Genomic DNA, 21474 nt, shown 5'->3' with positions numbered 1-21474 from the left:
TTTCTTATTGGAAGGTTGAGGTGACCTCTCCCCAAAAAGTTAAAAAGCTGCAATGAACATTTAAGAAGCTTCACTGCAAAGGAGAACCATATTGGTCAATCGGAACACTAATAGATAGACATCTATTTATGACGTATTTCTTATGTTGAGCTTCCAAAGACAGAATTGGATAAAAGTTATAAACTAAAATACTCAGTTTTGTTTAGAAAGACTAGGCAGTTATAGGTTTAAAGCAATTTTTATCACATTTTTTTTCTTTGGTAAAAGACTTATTATATTTTATAAATAATTTTTAGATTATCTATCTTTGTCTCAACCCCCGTGTCTTTTAAGGAAAGTTTCACGTCTCTGCGTGTGTGTTTGTGCGTGTATGTGTATATGTGTGTGTGTGATTCATACGGATGAACGTAAGATTACGGTTTTATTTTTACAACTCTACCTACTTTTTCCACTCCTAACTTTTCTTCATAAACAATTTGGGTTAAAAAAGGCATACAGAGGTAAAATAAAAAATCAATAAATCAGATATGATTATTTGCACATGTACCGCAGTTAAATAAGAAAAAGTAAGAATTTGCATTGTAATATTTAAAAATATTATATAGGTCCATTTCAAAATAACATACTAAATACTTTTTGTTAAATATGGTAGCAAGATATGTTGTCCCTTAAGATCTCTGTTCTTGGGAGCTTCACATAGCTCCCAAGGTAGATTTATATTTAATTTATGGACAAGTTTTGGGATGGTTTCATCCCCTTCCCTTAGAAGTTAGATGCCAAAAAACTATTATGTGAAATAATTAATGTTGACTATGATCAGTTTTTAGCACGTATTCTATGGGGGGGGGGGGGGAGTTAAACCTTGAGGGTATGAAAAGTGTCTTTACTTTCAACTCCTACCCCTGCTACACCCCTTGGTGTACAGGGTGATTTTCATCATTTACCATCAACAAAATATAATAGTTGTCAATCTTAAATATCAGCTGCGTAAATCTAATAGTGAACAAAGAAAAATATGACGTCACTGGAATCATGTCCCCATTTTTTCCACCAATACTCACAGCATCAGTCTATACATATAAAATTTAAATATTCAATATTTTGAAAAAAGATTAGATATTTAACTGCTAATATATTTGCCTGTCTCATCAAAACTTGCCTAACTATGAGCATCTATAACATTAACCAGCTTTATATAGTAAGTCCGTAAATCTTATCCATATTCTTTTTTTGTTTCGCTACTTATGGATTTTGTCATCCTTGTATATTTATAAAAATCCAATTAAACATTTTTCGCACATTGAGTATTCTCTTATATGTACATTCTTACTGCATGCTTGTGCTTAAATCTTAATTAGGAATGTTATATTTCTTGTTTATATTTAATCTTTGGTATATTAATGTAATACTTGCAGAATTGTAAATATTCTGTGTTTTTATTAAATACTTTTTACTCTCTCCTTTGATCTTAGGGGAACCTAGTAATAGTGTCTAACTTTTTATCTTTGTGACGTAACAAAAATCGAAGGATGAGAGGGGAGGTGGGAAAGGAAACCCCTAAAGAGATGGATTTTTGTTACGTCACAAAGATAAAAAGTTAGACACTATTACTAGGTTCATCTTAGGGAATAAGTCTATGATAACAAGGATGACAACATCCATAAAAGCGAAGCACAGAAACTGTAGGACAAACGGACATTAACACTTACATAGTGTCAGAACTGAATCATCAGAATATAAATGTATAAGAAACGAAGCAAAATTGTAAGTAAGTTTGTTGAAAAACTGCTTGATACAGGATAATTTTTATGGACATACTTACATTTTTAGGACTTGATTATAGAGTTGACTTGCTTATAACATTATATTTTGTTGTCCCAGGAATCAACATACCAAAAATCAGATCAATCGGATGATTAGATCACATAAAAATTTGTTGTTAAAAAAGTAAAAAAAATCAACATGTTTTAAATGGACGTATGGACATTCTTGTTATGATTATAGAGTTGCTACGCTTTCTAAATCGTACTTAACTAGTAAAGGAATCACCATACAAAGTTTGAAATCGATAGGACAATTCTAACATGCCTAAATTAACGAAAAAAGCTATTTGTTTGTGACGGACGGACCGACCCTAATTATAGAAAAGCTTCGCTTTTAAAAAGATATATATCCCCAACCAAGATTTTAAAAATATACCCCTTTTGTAGATTAAATGGGATATTAAAATAGTTTGGACACTGATAGTTTGTACCAATCAATCAATCCATAAAGTTTTAGGCCAACGAGTATGCGAAGTGTACTAGTTTAATTCATAAGTTTATGTCTCTCTAATAATTTTCCCTAATTAATTTATAATGGTGGTTAATTTATAATGCTATATTGAAATTTATAAATATAATAAAATAAGATTATATTGCGCTATAAAAACTGCTTTTATCAAAAAAACTGTGACGGACAGACGTACGGGCCGACCCTAATTATAGAAATTATTCGCTTTTAAAAAGATATACTGAAATAAGAAAGATAAAAAAGAGAAGGAGATAAAGGAAGAAAGAAAATGTATAGAAAGAAAATACAAAAATTATTGAGATTGAGAAAGATTGATAAAATCATTTATAGAGATATATAGCAAGATAGAGTTTTGGAGTTAGATAGAGAGAAAGAGAGAGAGAACGAGAGAGAGAGAGAGAGAGAGAGAGAGAGAGAGAGAGAGAGAGAGAGAATCTAAAGAGGTGGTAAAGCAAACTACATAATGACGGATACTAGAGGTGCGAGGAAAGGGAACCAAATATCACCGGGTGTTTGCATGGGTGTGTTTGGGTGAACAGCAGGAAACCGGGGTGTTTTCGAATACCTTTATAGGTGTTTTTACAACATTTCAAATTTATTTAGCAAATCTTAAATAGCAACAGATGTTGCTGTATGGGTGTTGATTATAGTATGGACACCTAAAACAAGTGTCATTGTATGGGTGTTGAGTATTGTATGGACACCTAAGGCGGTTGTTATTGTATGGGTGTTAAGTATTGTATGGACACCTAAGACAAGTGTTATTGTATGGGTGTTGAGTATTGTATGGACACCTAAGACGGGTGTTATTGTATAGGTGTTGAGTATTGTATGGACACATAAGACAAGTGTTATTGTGTGGGTGTTGAGTCTTGTATGGACACCTAAAACAAGTGTTATTTTATGGGTGTTGAGTATTGTATGGACACCTAAGACGGGTGTTATTGTATAGGTGTTGAGTATTGTATGGACACCTAAGACAAGTGTTACTGTGTGGTTGTTGAGTATTGTATCGACACCTAAGACGGGTGTTGCTGTATGAGTGTTGAGTATTGTATGGACACCTAATACATGTGTTATTTTATGGGTGTTGAGTTTTGTATGAACACCTAAGACAAGTTTTAATGGGTGGTTGTTGAGTATTATATGGACACCCAAGAAAGGTATTGAGTATTGAATCGACACCTATACGGGTGTTGCTGTTTGAGTGTTGAGTATTGTATGGACACCCAAGACTGGTGTGTTTGTGTGGGTTTTGAGCATTGTATAGACACCCAAGACAGGTGTTGTTGTATGGGTGTTGAGTATTGTATGGACACCTAAAACAGGTGTCGTTGTATGAGTTGAGTATTGTATGGACACCAAATACGGGTGTGTTGTTTGGGTGTTAAAAATTTTATGGGCACTAAGACATGTTATTTGAGTATTCAGTTGTTTGAACACCTTTGATTAGTGGTGTTCTATGGGTGTTGAGTATTGTATGGACACCCAAGACGGGTGTTGTTGTAAGGGAGTTGAGTGCACCTACATGCATCTGCAAAATTTTACTAAATTCGGTGTCCTAACAAATTCACACAAAAATAAGACATTAAAATAGCAATCGTATATTGTAACGCGTTTGCAAGGGAGAAGACAATGGACAATAAATTGATGTACAACCTCTATCATGATAAACAAAATTATTCTTTCTGTAGAATAGAATTCCTAGTGGAAAAGTTTGGATTCTTCTAGTCTGTACCAACCAATTAAGATTTTAAGCAGAGACTTACATCAAAATGGATGAAGTTCAAGTCATTTTGAAACGATACGGCAATTTATGGGTTTACCTTACACTGTTCTAAAATATTGTCTATTCTTTTGTTGTTTTGCAAAGAAACCCTTCAACCCACCTCTGTTCGTCCATGAGCCCAGCCTAGGGTTTAAAAGTAAAGTTTGATGATATTTTATTTACTAGTTAAACAGCCGAATTTCAAGTAACAAAATCTTGTATTGTAATGTAATTTATTATGGTAACAAATCCTCAAAACCAACTTTAAAGAAATTGAGGGGGATAAAGGAATGATTTACATGCAAAAAATAAGAAAAAGGGGGGATATCAGGATAGTGATATGTTTATGGGGAAAAATTTTTTGAAACTATTATTCTATGGTTTTGCCTAATTTTTATGTCGATATTTTGATCAATATTAAGTATTAACTAAAGCAAAGCAATTATCAAATAAGTTTTCTGCTGAAAAATAAAGTATGATTAATAAATATATTTCAAACATATGCAAACACTCTAATCAAACATCACAAATTTATTAGCATATTTTTTTCAAACCAAAATATATATTTCTTCTTTTGTTAATAGATCTTTAGAATATCAGAAAGGAATTTTTTAACGTCTTTTGTATGACGACAACAACTAATATTTTTTATTAAAATAATCCCCATTTCATGGAAGGAGAAAATAAAAGAGGGGAGTTTACAGAATACAAGAGTGGGAGGGGGGTAGTCGGAGAAAAAATGTGAAGGGGGTGAGATGGGTCGAAGAAAAAATATGGGACCGGCTCCGATCAAAGAGCCGTGAGTTATTTCTTGGCGGAGAGAAATACTATACAATGATTTATCAAAAAAGGGGGGACAAACAAAAAGGGTAATGGGATAAATAAAGAGTTTATAAAAGAGTTAGGGGACAGTCTAAGAAGAAATATGGAGGAAAGGGGGAAATGGCAAGAATTGGAAAGAAAGAAAGAGGAGGGGGACACCAATTGGGCCTTAGTTTAGAATCAGTTTACTTTATACTATTGTCATCGGGTTAACAGTATTAAACATTTATATTCACAAATTGCATTAATTAATTCCATATTAATTTTGTAAACTGTCATATTTTGTTTGGTTTAATCAACAAATTTAATTTAAATGGTCTGATTTGTTGTTTGTGTGTCTCTAACGTGGCAATTCTTTGAATTGACTCTATCAAACTATAAATTTGAATTTTTGTTAAATATCAAACGCGTTTCAAATGTCAAACTGCTTCGTTTCCTAGGGAATTCAACATGAGATTAATTAAACACTACTGGTTAAAAACAACAAATTAGGATTTAATAAGAATTACCCGAAAACTTTAGGCCAACAAATGCGTGAATTTGTTTTCAATACTTTGGGTACAAGGATATTTTCCACTTTGATTTCAAGATAGCTGGGTGAATCTTCTTGACCTCAATTTTTTAGAAGATACTATTTGAAACATATCACAAACTAAATAATTTAGATAGAAGTAAAACAATATTGCAACAGGTTTTATTATTTTCATTCATACAAGATTCAAAAGTTTAAGATTCATTTAGAATAACAGAACATACAAGGCTCGTAAATGTAATGATCTACTGTTATAGTGTGGTATTTATATATAAGAAACCAGGTTTATTCTGCATAATTTTATATAAACTTTCCTAGCATTGCATATAAAATGTTTGTTTGAATAATTATTCTTCAACATGTTTTTTTTTTTTTATTATCTTATAATAGTTATTGTTTTTTTTGTTCATCCAAGACAAAAAAAAATGTACGTTTTTTTAGCTTAAAATATTATGTCATGGATCCTAAGGGATAAGGTATTGAAAGATAAGTTCATATAGTGTACACACCTATTTATAATAAAAAAAATTACCCCTCCTTCTTTAAATTAATGATATTTCAAATCTTAGGCTTGTAAGAAAACTATATGATTTTTAATTACATGAACAATCTTAAATGAAAGAAATGCAACTTAAATTCTCATACAAATTTGATATTAATTATCTTTTGATATACGATTTACCTAAAACTTCTTTTGGTTGAATGAAATGGGTAATTGATATATCTGGAAATAAATCATATACTCAAAGGAATTTTACACAGATAAGCACATCAAAATTATCTAGCAGACTTAGTTTTTGAAAAGTAAATTCTAATGAAATAAAATATAATAGAAATCCTTTTATTTCTTGTACTTATATCTTATATTTTCTTTATTATATCTCATTTAAAGCCAAAGTACGTGAAAACCAGGTCAAATATAATCAGGGCTAAAGGAATTTATTAAAATTTATATTTAAGTTTGATGTCCTATGTTAGTTTAAAGTTCACAAAGTAAGCATCAAAAAATTTTATTTGAATTTATTAATAAATCGTCTAATTTACAGTGTAGTCTTTAAAATCTTTTTCGCATTTTCGTTAGCTGTGCTTTACAATTATGAATGTACCGTTATTCTTATTCTCTAAAGTTATAAGATACTATAAAGTACTATAAAATTATAAGTATTATTATACAGATATAATGAGGGGGGTTTTGTTAAATTAGCCAGTTTGGAGAAACATTTTATCAGAGTATGCGCGAATCTCTTTTAATATCCACCTATTCTTCATCCATTACATGCACATTCTTGTAGGAAGATGAATTTATCGTCCATTCTTCCATCCTTGAATCCTTGTAGATGCTGAGTATAAAATATTAGAAGGTACAAAGTAAAGTATGATAATTGGGTATCAAAGGATATAATAAAAGCAGAGCATAGCTCTGAATTCTGCAGGAAGGGAGGGTTACTGTAAAATAGACTGGTCCCAAAAGTTTTCATAACACGATATACATATTATTATAAGTTCACATAAAGTCTTTTTAGACTTATTATTTAATCTTGAATAAGTTTGAATTATATCCAAATTGTTTCATAATATTTTTAATTTAAAGAAGGGATAATTTTATTCTTTGTACTTCTTTGTAGTTTTCTGTACATTATATAACCTATCCCTTAAAGAGCCTGGTATTCTGAAAAAAGAAATTATAAAATAAAGGCTAATAACAAATTTTAAAAAATATTCATTCTATTTCCTGTTTTACAATTGGTCAAGCATCTAATGGCAAGTAACTTAGTTAGCTAAAGATAGATACTAAGTTTCCATTAGAAGAGCAGCTTTATAATTAAAATTAAGTTTTTAAATTAAAACATTAAACCTATTTCTTATGTATATTATTCTTGTAATTGGTAAAATTTAGCAATAGTGGCATTTTCTATGATTTGTTGACTAAAAATATATTTATTATTTCATATCTTCATTATTTCAATGATTTAATATTTTGTTAGATTGATATTATAGTCTACATTCATAAAAGTATTTTACTGCTTGATATTTTTCAAAAAAAAGGTTTCATGGCAACACTACTTGTAACATTATTGTCCTTGTTATTAAAGTTTTCTGTTTTAGTGCAAAAAAATCCTAACTTGATACGGTAGACAAAAGTAAATCCCTCTTTATTTATTTATTTTTTAAAAGCGACGCTTTTCTATAATTACGGTCGGTCCGTCCGTCCGTCCGTAACGGATAGCTTTTTTCGTTAATTTAGGCATGTTAGAATTGTTCTATTGATTTTAAACTATGCATGGTGATTCCTGTAGTAGTTAGGTACGATTTAGAAAGCGTAGCAACTCTATAATAATTACCAGAATGTCCGTACGTCCATTTTAAACATGTTGATTTATTTTACTTTTTATGTGATATAATAATCCGATTGATCTGATTTTTGGTATACTGATTCCTGGGACAACAAAGTTCAATTTTATAAGCGAAGCAACTCTATACTTAAATCCTAACGTTGTAAGTATGTCCATAAACATTATTCTGTTTCAAGCAGTTTTTTAACAATTTTACTTACAATTTTGCTTCGATTCTTTGTATTTATATTCTGATTATTCAGTTCTGATATTATACAAGTGTCCGTTTGTCCTACCGTTTCAATACTTCGCTTTTATGGATGTTTTCATCCTTGTTCCCATAAACTTTAAGGGGAAAGGCAATGGATTATAAATAATGTACAATTTCTGTGGAAGCCCCTTTTGCAGAATACAATTAATGGTGGAAAAGTTTGGATACTGATTGTTTGTACAACCCAATCAAGATTTAATAAAAGTCCGTAAGTTATCAAATGAGGGAGCATGAAATCTTTGGGTACCAGTACCAATTGCATTCCAATGTCCCCCTCCTCCGTGATTTTTTCCCTCCAAAACTACAGAACTTATGGGAAAGATAAATTGATTTCTTTCATTTTATTTTGCCTTCGGCACCTCGGGGCTAAAAAAACTTGTTTTAATCTCATAACTGTACTTTCTATATCCGCGGAAAGCTGTTTATAATACGATGCGAGAAATAACTATTAATAAACTCTTATTTAAGCTTTCCCTTTAAAAAAGTCCTTACATATTCAGTCGTTTTTATCACACAGTCATACATCACGTTACTATACTAGGATAAAAAGGGAAAAAGTCTAGAAATAAATTGTCTTTAAATATGATGTTACTATGTTTGAAAATCATATATCTTCATATTAGACAGTTTCCACATATTTTTTTAGCCTAGCATCTTCTAAAGTATTTAATCCCCTTCGTGCATTTTGCTTATGTGTTGACGTGTAATTTTATTTTTTAAAATGGCCAGGGAGGGATTATTGGACTGTATTGGACTGTACAAGGACGTCCAATGGGGGGGGGGGGGGTTGGTTATTAAGTTGTGATTACCCCTTCCCGCCAAAAAAATTTAATATTACCCCCCCTACCCCCAAATGAAAAAGCTTGGACGCCCTTGGAACTGTAAATTATACTGGTACCCAAAGTTTTTTAACATTTCTTTTATTCTTTGAATAAAAATTTTGGGTATTTTTATTAAATCTTGATTGGATGAGTTTTTAAATTAGGAGTGCCAAACTTGTCAACCAATGATTATAATCTAAAGAAGGGGCGCCTTTGATTATCATAATTTGGACTGCACATATATGTATATTGATTACTGTAAAAAATACTTGCAGATTTCTTAAAATATATGGTTTGTTATTGCTGCGTTACCTATGGATATTATTCATTATTGTCCTTGTTATTGTTGTAAATGGGTCAAGTATTTTATTTAAGATATTTTGTATGCAATTTTCTTTTCAGGATAAGCAAGAATTATGGCCAGAAAAGAAATTACATTTTTATTTAGCTTTGCATTTTATATGTCTCCACTCTTTATATTATAACTAGCGACTACGCCCCTAACATTCAGGGAATATTTATTCTAAGGGACTTAAAAATAGCCTAAAACTATCTTAAGAACCATATCAGTCCAGTAGTCACTGAGATCTTAAGCTTCAGACAAAAAAAACCTTAATATTTTATATGAAAGGTTAGCGGTACCTAGAGGCCTTTAGTGGAACTTGAGAAAAAAAGATTGGGGTGGGAGAGGGTCGACCCTCAAACTTTTAATTTTTTTTAAATTTAAATTTCTAGGGAAGATTTCTCTTAAGAGGGTGGAGGTACACATACACAGACAGATAAACACGACTATATCCTGGACTGGTGGCTTCGCCCCTAGATCTATGGACATCACTCCAACACAGGGTAAGGGTACCATAATCAGTTATTTATTGACAATACCTGCAAGAAGCTATTATTGCTGATTTATATAATTGTTCAGTGCACAAGAAAAAAAATATATTTTACATTTTTACCAAAATGGCACGTTATATGATTTCAAATTAGGAAGGTCTTTGATCTGCTTCTACTGTTGTCTGTTGGAATTATTTATTATTTGAATAGAGTTGTTTTCTGAGTGCCCCAAATATAAATGTTTTTTTTACAGATTTTCATAAGAAAGAAAGTAGTTTAGTCATAAATCCATAAAAATTGACGAATACGCATTTTGTCGTGTCGTGTAGTTTTAGATATGTCTACAGGGACGTACTGGGTGATAGCCTCCCCCCCCCCCTTAAGAAAAAATGAATTTGGGTGTGCCGTAGATGAACTTTGTCTGAAAGTCCTAATAGTTCATGGTAATGAGTTTCACCTATTTTGGGCCAAGACATTCCCCATACTAATACTATTCATGCATCTTAAATAGCAATATTAGGTACAATTCTTAACATCTTTAGTGATGACGCGGCGTGGGCAAAGATTTGAACCGATTACCAAGCCAAATGACAAGCGGATAAGCTACGTGTTTGATTTAATTGATGGGTGTTTTTTTACATAAAATACAAACTTAAATAAAATACCTAGTAAAATTTTATCTAGAAACATTTCTAATATTTTAGTGTTAGTGTGGTATCCGCCTAGGGTAAATGGCAGACACCAGAGTTCGAATAAAGACTACGGCAGTGTGAACAGACGTGGACACCTTACTATAGAGAAGCTACGCTTCTCTAGCAATCACTAAATAATAAACATAGTCTATTCAGTTGTTTCTTTATTGAAGGTCTAAGAGTTACTAAAGTTGTACAACATAATATAAATACATATGGATTAAGAATAAGGATAGTTAAAGGTAAATCATACAAGTAAAACATAGATAGTTGCAATGGTTAGGTAGATGGCTATCCCTGTCCGGTGGAGGCAGGATAGCCCATGGAACAGCACAATAGGTAGATAAGCATAGAGGGGTTGAGTGGTAGGTCTGGGTACTAAAAAGGGAAGGTTTGATGATTACTGTGACAACAACAGTCTGTGTGGGGATGATTCTATCAGGTGAGGGAAGGCTTAGATCCTTTATCCTCAGGGTTGAGGTGGTGCTGATAACTTGGTGGTTGAAGGGGAAGGTTCCGGTGCTTAAGATGGGAGAGGGAGGGGTAACACCCCTCCCTCCAATTGCAGGACAACTGAGAGATGAAATCCATACCGTTATTTGACATATTTTCAGGTGGCTTTACAATTGTAGAATAACAGGATTTAGCTGGGTGCGTAGCATCACTATAATGTCTTGGTTTCTGCATGGCCCAGAGTTGCCGCATACCACAACTCTCCCCTCGGAAGGCTGGGAGGGGTTGTCTGCACCACCAGACTTCCGACAGTGGTTGCGGCCTTCAGTTTGTTGTCCTTGTGGAATGGGTCCGCCAGGATACCAGCTGCTGAACGGTGGTAGACTCCAGCTCTCCCCAGGTCGAACGGAATCTGCTATATCTGCTGGAGTAGCTGGTCCTGTTGGATGTTCTGGCCGTTGGATGTGTACCTCTGAGGCCACCCTGGCAACCTCCAGGGGTGGCACAGCACATGAGGGGGCTTGGACCAACAGCCGCCTGGTATACACCTCTTCAAGTTTCTCTACTGGACTGGTGGTCTCCATTGTGTTGGTCACCTTGCTGCTGGCAGGCTGGATACTGGATGCAGGTTCAGCTTCTTCGCCCTCGGGGCTGGTCAGGTTTACTCGGCTTCCAGGGTCTCTGTCAACACGGGCAGGTGGTGGTTGCGATTCTGTAGGAACGTTACCTCCCTCAGGCTCATCCTGGACATTGGCAGGGTGGTGCATGGCAGTCAGACCTGCAGGGTAGGGGAAGGTAACAGTCCATCCCTTGTGCCGGAGGCTGTCCTGGATCTGCAAGGGTGGCTCCGCTCTAGTTGGCTGGGGAACAGGCCCATCCACGGCCACTGCTGCTGGTGGACTGGAGGCACAAGGCTCCGGATTTCCTCCCCTAGCCTGAAGGTGTCCAGGCACATCGTCTCCATCTTGGGTAGATATAATTGTTGGGGATCCTCTACTTCTATGGTTAGGCTCGGCACTGGGCACATCTAGTTGAGTTACTCCCCAGGCAGCGGTCAAAGCTTCTTCAGTTTGGCTGGTAATGGCTGATATCCTGGTTCCTGGGGCAGATGCAGGGGGCGCAGGCAAGTTTGACCCAGCACAAACTTCCTGGTACACTAGTGCAATACAATTACCCTGGCTTGGTTGAGGGAGGTAGACAGCTGGACGCAGTTTAGGGTGAGGGACAGCTGGACTCTCCCTGCTGGCTGGGGGCTCTGGCTGACTGGGGGTGACGGGGGTCACTCCTTCCTCTGGGGCTGCGGGCTCGTTCCGGGGTCCAGGTATCTCGGTGGAGGCGACGGTTGTCGCCCCAGGCACCAGCGTGGGGGCGCTGGATAGCACCCCCCGGTCTTCACAGGGGTCCAGGTCTCTCGGTGGCGGCGACGGTTGTCGCCCCAGACATCAGCTTGTTGGCGTCCCATACATCGACTCAGACTCGCTGGCTAGCGCCTCTTGCCTCTCCCGCTCGGCGGCCACCAGGGCCTCCCCGTACACCGTCCCGGTGGCGCTGGGTAGCGCCCCTCGGCTCTTGCTGGGGGTGACAGGGGTTACCTCCTCCTTCGGGGAACGCGGTCTGACGGGTACCATCATGTTGAGGCCGACCGGCAGAGACCGCAGGACTTCTGGCTCCGCAATGTTGGGTGGCTGCACGGACACCGGTCCCCTGTGGTTGAGGCTGAGGTCCAGGCCAACCCGGTTGGGTTCAGCCGCTCCTCCCAGCGCGTTGATCCTGGCCACTATGGTCCCAATCTGAGACACAGACTCCTGGGTAGCCGCGGCCCCAGCGGCGGCAGCTGGTTGGGGTGACGGCTGGGCATCTCCCTCCAGGTGGACCTGGGTGTCAGACTGGTTGCATGCAGGTTGTTGGGCTGCCTGGTGTTTCTTCATTGCCTGGTCCCAACCGGTTCTACACTTGGCGGCTGTGTGGCCGTTGAAGCGGCAGCGCTCCTTCGTCCAGCTGGGTCCCATCAGTCCGGCTTCCCCAGGGTGTATCAACCTGCCAGGTCTCTCCTCCTCCAGTTGGGGCACCAGCTGACAAACAGGGTCTCCCCTACTAGGGGTCAGGCAGTGCTGGGCTGCTTGTGGTGGCTCCTTGGTTACATTCAGCCTCCTCCCCATACACACAGGTCCCTTCCATCCAACGGCTCTCCTCTCCTGGGTGGCGAGGCCAGCCTCGGCCTTAGCTTCTGCAGGTGCTTCTCCACATGAGGGATCCTGCCTCTGGGTACGCCAGGTAGTTGGTAGCAAAGGCCGTTGATGGTGCCAGTCGGAAGGGGGGCTATGATCTCTGGGGGGTACCGGTGGCCAGTGTGTGGACAGGTACCCACAGTTGAACCAGCAAGGCCCAGAAGATGCCATACTGATGGTAGCCTGAACTGTATTCTGGACTGCCAGCAGGCTGTTGGTAGCCACCTGAGTTGGGCCAGAGTTGCCAGCTGGTATTGCGTCCCTGCCAGGCTCCGCCAGCTGCTGGTGGGGAGCCCCTGGTTTGGTTCTGGTTTTGGCAGGGGGTGGCCTTCTTATTGACTTCCCTAGTTGGAGCTCTGCATCCTGGTGGGCCTCCATCTTCAGCAGCATGGGGGGACTTGGCTGGGACATGTGCAGTGGTTCAACAGAGTAGAGGCATCTGGTCTTGGAGTGTGGGGGAACAGCCTCACTGCTGCTGGTCAACCCTGCTCCCTCCGTGCTGGGTAAAGCCTTCCACTGCAGCAGGTCACCATTCCCCATCCTTAGGCCGGTCCCCAGTCGTTCCATGCCTGGGGGCTCCCAGGGAGGCTTGGGTGGCGGCTCCCCCACCCCCAGGTACGCGTCGGGCATCTGGGTGAAGAGCCTATTCCCCTGGGACAGCTCCCCATCCTCCAGCTTGGTGAGGCCAGCGCCAGGGAGGACCTTTCCACCCCAGAAACAGGTGGTACTGGCCCTAGGGCTGGGCCCCTTTGGAGTCTCAGTTCTGGTGGTAGTGTCCATCTTGGGGCTGGCCACTAAGTCTCTGAAGCTTGTCACCTTCTCATTAGGCTCAGTTGCATCGTTCAACACCCCCAGGAGGACACCTACAGGTTCAACAATCCCCAGTCCAGTATCGCCATTTCTCGTGCGTTGAGCACCAACTGTACAGGAGCTGTGCAGCGGACATTCAGTCACCCTTCCAGACAAGGGCATCTCAGGGACCAGGGGTCTGTGACCTGGCATGTGTTTGATGTTCACTGTACTCAACACAGTAGGCCAAAGTAATAACAGAAGCAGTATCTTGTATGAAGAAGCAGAGAGTGGTGGGGTACAGATGTTGGTGGTTATGGTCCAAATGAAGACTTCTGTCCACCACAGTGCCAGCAGCAGGCCGAGGCACACAGTTAATGCCCAATCAGGAATGTCTTCTATTGCTGCACGTCGGGCTAGGGGCTGACAATTCCTTATCTTGTAGATATAGGAGCAGAGTAGAGTAGCCGCGCCGCAAGGAGGTTCGAGCCGGCTCACCCCTATTATAAATACTATAGCTGTGTAATTAGGGTGGTAGTCCACGTAGCCGTAGGCTCGGTCCTCCTGGCTCAAGAGTTTCTGTGGCTGGCGCGTCCCCATGATAAGTAGCAGGGGGTTGGTCTGTTGGTGCCAGCGTCTTGTTTAACTGTTGAGCCTGAGTTGTTCTCCTTTCCAGTATAGCTCTTGATTTCTGTGATAACCAGCGGATCTTAGCTTAGAGATAAAAGGGAATATGTTAGGTATCCATAGATGTCTCTAGGAGCGTATCCGCTAGTAGATATATGGATAGGTAGGCTATCTATATATATATGGCTACACTCCCATATATATATATACGTGTATAGGAATATCCCCAGAGCTAGCTAGCTTTCCTCCTTGCTCCAAAAAATCACGCTTCCTCTGTATATAGTTCACAACTATGAGGGGCTATGGTCCAGGTACACACCACCACTGCCCAGTGTGGGGCATCAAGTCAGGCTATGTCCACAGGGTGGGCGTACTTTCGTTCAGTTACCATATCAGTTTCCAGTGTTGTATGGTGAGGTTAGTATTCACTTACTTGCACCCATGATACAAAAAAAACAACACTATTTATCACTTGGGTATTTATATATACATATATTTGTTTCACTAACCACTCAGCTTTGAAGTAGGGTTGGCAGGGCTAGGAAGATGTTGAGGGTCTGAGCTGGTCTGAGGAACTGATTTAGTTTTCCTTATCACACTGTAGATAGGGAGGGAGGAGCTTGCAAGTTTTTCTTCTAAAAAAATATCTCTGTTGTATGCTATAGAGTGGCCCCTCTCCTGTGTGTGTGTGTGTGTGTGTGCGTGAAATCTCCTTTTCTTGCAGCGCGCTTACGCCCCGTCAAATCCGCGCACACAGGTAAAACGCGCACTTATCCCTCAACTCGCTCTCTCATTGGTCCGCTTTGTCCGTTGAATTTTTTATGATATGTCCCGCACTCGGTTGCGCGATCCGTAAATGGCGCTCTGTCCTCCCGACCGCTAGCTCCACACCGTGGGCGGACTTAGTCAAGTGTGGGTAGGAGGGGGGAAGCGCGTGAGGGGACGGGGTAAAGCCGTCTGTTCCCCCTGTGGGGAAGGGGGAGTGCTGTGGGTTTGAGGTAACTGTGTGATGAGGTAATGTTGCCCTCTCTCCTTAATTCCTAGGCTTATTGTTATATCACCTTGATTGTATTCTCTTCAATGGAGAGTGGGCCCCTCCCTTTCCTCTGGAATAAAGGGTGTATTTGTTGTGCAGGAGGCTTTGGGTGGTTAGATTGTTTATCAAGGCATTGTCATATTACATCTAGATTCTATTTTTGGCCTTATCACAATACATAACAGATTTGCTTACCAGCCTGTTCTATTTTTAGTTGTTATCACAATACACAACAAATTCAAGCCTGTTCTATTTTTAGTTTTATCACAATACACAACAGATTGTTTGCCAATCCTTGCTCATAAATCTATTGTTTAACCATCACACTAGGGTGGTAATCCCTACAATGTGATATAATATCTGCTTTTCTAGATGGGTGGCTGCGCTGTAGCCTCTCAGGATACTTGGAGTTGACGTAGTTTTCTCTGCTTTGGTGCACTACACTCGTATGTTGGCTCGCAGCTCGCAGCTATGTGGCGTGTTTCAGCCTATCGGCGGCAGGGAATGTCCCGTCCTGCTAGCGCCGCTTGCAGCTATGTGGCGTGTTTCAGCCTATCGGCGGCAGGGAATGTCCCGTCCTGCTAGCGCCGCTTATCCAAATCCGGCTGATGGCGGCAGGGAATGTCCCGTCCTGCTAGCGCCGCTGGTTCGGATCCTGCTATCTCTTGCAGTAAATGTTGGCCTATTTTCAGCCATTTGCACTTATTTGGCCTGTTTCAGCCAGTCCGCAGGCCTGTTTCAGCCCTTTGAGTGCTCAATTCTCCGTTAGATGTCGGCGCTTCTCGCGGTTCTCCGTCAAGTTTCGCTGTTTCACTTCCACAACTGCCGGATGCAGAGTTAGACCTTGCTATCCAGGGTGGGTAATTCAGGTTGCTTGTGTCAGTTTTGCCAGTTTTGCTTCCACAACTGCCGGATACAGAGTTAGACCTTGCTATCCAGGGTGGGTAATTCAGGTTGCTTGTGTCAGTTTTGCCAGTTTCACTGCTGGGAGTACCTTAGCCTCAGCTGCGCGTCTGCTCTACACTTGTGGTTTGCCGTAATCTCACACAGCTGTCACCAAAAGTTGTGGTATCCGCCTAGGGTAAATGGCAGACACCAGAGTTCGAATAAAGACTACGGCAGTGTGAACAGACGTGGACACCTTACTATAGAGAAGCTACGCTTCTCTAGCAATCACTAAATAATAAACATAGTCTATTCAGTTGTTTCTTTATTGAAGGTCTAAGAGTTACTAAAGTTGTACAACATAATATAAATACATATGGATTAAGAATAAGGATAGTTAAAGGTAAATCATACAAGTAAAACATAGATAGTTGCAATGGTTAGGTAGATGGCTATCCCTGTCCGGTGGAGGCAGGATAGCCCATGGAACAGCACAATAGGTAGATAAGCATAGAGGGGTTGAGTGGTAGGTCTGGGTACTAAAAAGGGAAGGTTTGATGATTACTGTGACAACAACAGTCTGTGTGGGGATGATTCTATCAGGTGAGGGAAGGCTTAGATCCTTTATCCTCAGGGTTGAGGTGGTGCTGATAACTTGGTGGTTGAAGGGGAAGGTTCCGGTGCTTAAGATGGGAGAGGGAGGGGTAACACCCCTCCCTCCAATTGCAGGACAACTGAGAGATGAAATCCATACCGTTATCTGACATATTTTCAGGTGGCTTTACAATTGTAGAATAACAGGATTTAGCTGGGTGCGTAGCATCACTATAATGTCTTGGTTTCTGCATGGCCCAGAGTTGCCGCATACCACATTAGCAACAAAATCAAAGGAAAAAATGTAAAGTTGCTTATTGCGCAATCCTCTTTGTACTATTTGCTTCTTACAAGGTTTTTTTTAGTTTCGAAGCATCATTATAACTAACTTTGTCTGTCTGTCCTAATGGACAAATATGATCTGTTTTAGTTGTTCTTTTCATATTATTTACATTTTTTATGTTACTAAGCTTCACTACTTAAGGATGCTGTCAATCTTGTTTCTCTTTTAAATAGCAAATATATAAATCACTGTTTTCTTTAAGAAAAACTATTTTAAAAACTGTATACATTTAATTATATTTGTATAAATTTAATAATGTTTTTAAAACAGTTTCGTTATATTAATGAGTTTTTGGGCCTACGGATTGAGAAATTTTCAATACAATGTCTCCTTCCTTCCTGAAGAATTGAGTTTTATGCCCCTTGAGGCCTCTATGGACTCTTTAATATTAATCCAATTTCAATATTTGGAGGGTATTTTTGCTAGGTGTGATTTATCTCGGGAGGGTGAAATTACCCTTCAACAAAGTAGGTAAAACCTTTTTTGGATGTATAAGAAACTTTACTGTAAAGGATAACAATATAGGTTCAGTGATCTTCTGCAACAAAAAGACAGACAAAAACATCATGTTAATTTTATTAGAGTTTTTTGTAATGAAAATATCCACACAAATATATGTTGATGAGGGGGGGGGGCTGGAGTAATGTTGGTTCATAGTCGGATAATAGTAAATTGTCAAAGTTTATAACTGTATTAATTACTTTATTATGCTAAATTCTTTTCCTTTCTTTACTTCAACAACTTTTACTTTTCCTCAATTTCACGGGATTTTTGGATAATGGGGGAATTGACGTAAAAGTAATCTTCCAACCGAAGTCTCATATGTGAAAATATGGTAACCATTTGGGAGGAAAAGGGGTTGTAGATTAATTTGCCAACCAGGGAATTTTAACTCCCTGACTTTTCTTGAATTAGAGTTTTGTCAAAGTAAAATTTCTTTCATTACAACTAATAAAGTGTTCCCTTAAAATGGGCAACAATTTCAAGATCAAATTCTGGCTAATTGTAGGTTTTAAAAATGTGTGAAAAGAACAGTTAACTATATTCCACTTTAAATATAATAATAATAATAAAATTATGAAAAACTACGGATTCGAAATTGTATGTGTTTATGATGTACTGTTATGAGATTTTCATTCTGTAATTCAATTAAAATACGATAAAAAGTAGCGACAGACAGACGCAAAAAATTGAGTAGCGTTGCAACTAAAAAGGATATGTCATCACTAAAATGTATTGCAATGATATGAAGTAAACTTTTAACGAGAATTAAGGGAACATAAAAATAAAGTTTGCTTACTTATGATTCTGTCCATATGTCAAGAAGACTCAGAAATAAAATAAAAATCTAAAGAAAGTATTTTATCTCTCTTAATCAATTTATATTTTATATCCATCTGTCTATTTATAGGCTGTTAGATTAACTATCGTAGTTTACTTTCTATCTTAGTCTAAGATAGGAACATAAATACTTAGAAATAAATAGTAAAAAGGATATAGATATGATGCAAAAAAAAAAAACATATTCTAAAATATAGTTTTAAAATTGCTATAAAATCTTTTCTCGTATTCATTCGAATCCGGTGGATAGGAACCGGTTCTCATCAATACGAAAAAAACTATGTCTAGCATCGTATTATATACAGCTTTCTACGAATATCAAAATGATCAGTCAATTGTACATTCTATATCCGCGGAAAGCCGTTTATAATACGATGCTAGAAATAACTATAATTGTATTGGTAGCTTATAACAGCTTGAAGTATATCATTTTAATCAAAATAATTCAAAAATTAACATTTGATGGTTAAGTTTTTTCATAAACAATACGTTGTCAGTGTTTTTTTTATAAACTTACAAAAGAGCATTTCTACAATTAAATATATCTCATAAAAATATTCATTATATGTTATTTAATTTTATTGTTTGTAATACTTATCAATGTCTTATTCTTTTAATGTTATGAAAGTGAATTAATTTATAAACTTTGATATCTATCCATCCATCCATCCATCCATCTGTCCATATTTATTTTTATGTCTGTTGCTCTAATTAAGATGAAATTTCCCTAGCGCAGCAATGTTTTGGCTTACTTTGTTAGCATAGATCTTAATAACGGCTTACAAAAGTAAGGAAAGTACTCAGCACTCAACTAATACCCTTAAGGCTAATGGAGGGTATATAAGACTTACCGGGAATAGTCCCTTTCGTGGCAACGCCCCTTAAGGGGTGATTTATCGTGTTTTTAAAATGGCTTTTTATAGGTTATTTTAGGTTAGGTTATATTGGGTTAGGTGATTGCCTCACAGGGTTAGGCAATTGGCACCGCAAGGTTAAAGCCCCCCGTAGTGGCTAGAAATAGGAGGAAAGCTACTGTAAAAAAATACGAAGTATCGCCCCTTAAGGTGCGTTGCCACGAAAGGGACTATACCCGACTTACCAATTGTCTTGGTATCGCCCCTTAAGGTGCGTTGCCACGAAAGGGACTATACCCGACTTACCAATTGTCTTGGTCCCCAAAGTTTTAACAACATGTCCCCTAATAAGATATGTTAAATACTTTGGGGGACTATTATATTTTAATTTACAGGAGTGTAAATTTTGATTTTATATCCATTGGCTTATCCCTGACTATTCCTGTTAATATGAAAGACAAATAGTTAAGGAGGTAATTGTGTTTGTATAGGATTGTCCCATTTACATCTTCTTGCATTTATAATGGAAGGGATTAGTTATGGAAATAATAAAATAATTGGCCTTCTCTAAGGTTTCCTCGAGTAAAATATAGGAATTTATATCTAGAAACATTATTGCAAAATAGATATTTTAAAATATTACATTTCATTTTTATTCCATTTTAGCAAATCCAATAATTAACTAATTCGCAAGATTTCTAAATAAATGATAATAAATAGCATTAAATTAAAATTAAGATTTTTTAAAATTTAAACATTACATTGAAAAAAATTAAGTAAGTTTCTAAATGCTAAAATTTACTGCCCTGTTTTGTAAAATAAAAAAATGCGATTACGCAAATAATTCATCAAATTTCAATTGATTTTTAACATTTAAATTTACATTTACATCTACATCATTTACATTTTTATACTTTAAATCTTTATAATATATCGTTAAATTTGAGGGGGGGGGAGGCTTGGACAGTATCCCAAAGTTTTATAAACACTTATCCACATTAATTGGCCTAAAACTTTTAACCCAATAATCTACGGAATAGGTTTTTGGTTTACATATATTTATCGGCCATTGTCTTATCACTTAAGATTCCTTATAATAACTGAGAGTATAAAAAGCACACTGGATTCATTACTATTACTATTAATCTACAATTTGAAAGAAAGCTTTGCTTTGGTAATTATCAGGCTGATGGAGATATGGCTCCAAAAAGAACAACAAACACCTATTTCTTTATTTTTTTCTGTTTTCACTCTTAAGTCAAGCCCCTCGAGGCTACGGAGGTAAATGCTATTAGTATAGATACATAGAATGATATATAAAATTACAAAGGAATGTAATAAGCCCTGATGTCCAACAACTTTTAATCCATAATAGAGTGATCATAGAGTTGTCAACAAGAAGCTGATTCAAAAGGCACCAAAACTAATACTTCACTTTCCTGAAAATTGTAATTATTGCGGTTTGCAGGGATCTTAAGGATAAGACAATGGGGAAATATTATTTAAGAACTAAATTACTTTTCCTTTAGTTTAAAATTAAAGATGAAAAACTTTGGAAATTGCCAGTTTGTACCGACCAATAAAGATTTTTTAAAAGTACCTAAAGCTTTGAAGCCAATGTAGGAGAATGTTCTCATAAACTTGTTCAACGTATAATTTACATTCCAGTGACCTCTCCCTCCCTGACGGTTCTTTCAGATCTTGGTCTATACATGTGTTGTCTTTTAATTCTAACAATAGAAGATTATTAAGGACATTGATTCCTTTTCTTTCTTTACCTTTTTAGTAGTGCAGCTTTTCTTTAGATAGGGTATAGGAGGATGGCCTGCAGTCTAAACGTTCGTCTTTTTGCTAATCTATGCTGACTTTTCTATTAACCCTTAACAGTTGGGCCTTCACCCTTTTATTTACCAAGTTTGTTTTTAGGTCCTTTTTTACTTAACAATTTCAAATAGATGT

Source organism: Acartia tonsa, chromosome 2 (assembly GCF_053477335.1).
Source record: "Acartia tonsa isolate MP-2025a chromosome 2, ASM5347733v1, whole genome shotgun sequence".
NCBI lineage: Eukaryota > Metazoa > Arthropoda > Copepoda > Calanoida > Acartiidae > Acartia > Acartia tonsa.
The sequence above is the reverse complement of the archived record's forward strand: the minus strand, read 5'-3'. Positions refer to the sequence as shown.